Raw genomic sequence first — 2,074 nt, forward strand, 5'->3', positions numbered from 1 at the left:
TCATTAAAATCTGATTTATATATTAATATTCTTATCTCAATTTTAGAATTTATTAATATATATATATATATAATATTCAAAGAGATTATTCAGGAATATCCTTTGAATGCTAAAATTACGCATTGAATTTTGATTAGTTGATCCATAATTCAAAATTTTTTTGTGATTATTACAGAATAAATGAAATAAAAAATAGGGTAGAGCTATGACAGTTATTGTATAAAACTCTATGAGATCTAATTTCCCGTTGTTCCTCAGTAGCTCAGTGGTAGAGCGGTCAACTGTTAATTGACTGGTCATAGGTTTGAATCCTACTTGGGGAGATTTGATTCATTCTGAATTCTTTAATAAATTTCATTAAGGTTTTTGTTCTATGCAACTATTTACAAAATCAAAACTGAGCTTCACATATAAAGAAGCCCACTAGTATGGTGTCAATAAAATGATTTGAACCTTTTAGGGTTAAAAATGGAAAAATAGGTATCTCATGTCCACCCTTTTTTATACAATGCAAAATTGATGACCTATGTATAAAGTAATAAGAATTCTTTAGATTTGAAAAAAAAACCAACTTTGCTGACAATTATTTGTTTGGTCAGAAGAGTCTTTCGAATATTCTAGTCTTGTATTAGTAATAAGTTTCGATATCTTTTTTTGAATATGAATAGAGAAGAGAAGATAGGTTCATTACATAAAAATCAAAATGAGATAAGATATAAGTAAAAATCTCTATTTGTTAATGTTTTGAACTGTTCAATAGAAAATTGACCTCATTTTGTTGGCTTTTTTGAATTTAAATTCTTTAATGTTTCTGTTTCTAAAATGCATATTATCTGTACATCGAATCCATGGATATTTAAACCCAAGTATCTGGGAAAAAGCAGAATATTTGATGGAAGAACAGGGGATCCTTTTGAACAGCCTGTTATAATAGGAAAGCCTTATATCTTGAAATTAATTCACCAAGTTGATGATAAAATAAATGGACGTTCCAGTGGACATTATGCACTTGTTACACAACAACCCCTTAAAGGAAGGGCCAAGCAAGCGGGATAACGAGTTGGAGAAATGGATGTTTGGGCTCTAGAGGGATTTGGTGTTGCTTATATTTTATAAGAGATGCATATTTATAAATCGAATCATATTAGAGCTCGCCAAGAAGTACTCAGGACTACGATCATTGGAGGAATAATACCTAAGCCTGAAGATGCTCCAAAATATTTTTGATTGCTTTTTCGAGAACTACGATCTTTGGCTCTGGAACTAAATTATTTCCTCGTATCTGAGAAGAACATATGATCATGCACATAGTGAGTAAGGGAACCTATTATCTATATTGTGTCCCTAATACTGATATCATGAGTTGAGTCTTAATTTCTTTTAATGTCTTTGTCAGTGAATTGTGTGACCAACTCTGTTTATATGAAAAGTGTTAAAAAGCATTTTTCAAGTAAATGATATTATGTGAGTGGAATTGTAAATATCTATTTTCAAATGTTTTACATGGGTTAAAGTATTGACATTAACTGCCACTTGCCTTTAAACTAATTGATATGCATTAGTATGAGTTAGTCAGATCTTATTTACTGAGTAATTGTACTCACCCCATTATCTTTAATATTACAGGGAATAGCTCAAGAGGTGGATAAAGGAAAACAACCAGAGGCTTAGGATCGCAATCCTTTTGTAGTAAGCCTCCTTATTTTGAGTAAACTTATGTGTATGACAATTTCAATTACTAATTAGGAATTCTCATTTGTTCCTTACTTGTATTATGTGAATTGTAAATTGTAACAGTATTTTAGGCCCTAAGGAGTGAGTTGATGAATATGTGTTACTGTTATAGAGCCAAAATGCTAATGCAAGTAAGAGTAGGGCATATTATGAGATGATTTGGAGAAATTGATGAGAACGGTGGTAAACTCTCCCTTGTATGTTTTTGAGTCTAAAGCGTTGAGTAATGAAAATTTGATCTAGGAATATTTCATGAGATATGGTGCATTGCTTAAGTTAATCTTAATGACTTGTATGCAGTCAAATTGGTGTCAGTGGCTATTCACCTTTGGTATTTGGT

At 31.1% G+C, this 2,074-nt stretch overlaps 1 non-coding gene across 1 annotated transcript; it reads left to right on the top strand.

Annotated features, from left to right (window-relative positions):
* The first annotated feature begins 251 nt into the window (after positions 1–251).
* Positions 252–323, top strand: TRNAN-GUU (transfer RNA asparagine (anticodon GUU)). Its single transcript has one exon. It is a non-coding gene; the product is annotated as a tRNA-Asn (tRNA).
* The last annotated feature ends 1,751 nt before the right edge of the window (positions 324–2,074 follow it).

The sequence above is a fragment of the Prosopis cineraria genome, unplaced genomic scaffold (genome assembly GCF_029017545.1).
Source record: "Prosopis cineraria cultivar Desert tree isolate PC_DT_omini unplaced genomic scaffold, ASM2901754v1 PC3, whole genome shotgun sequence".
NCBI lineage: Eukaryota > Viridiplantae > Streptophyta > Magnoliopsida > Fabales > Fabaceae > Prosopis > Prosopis cineraria.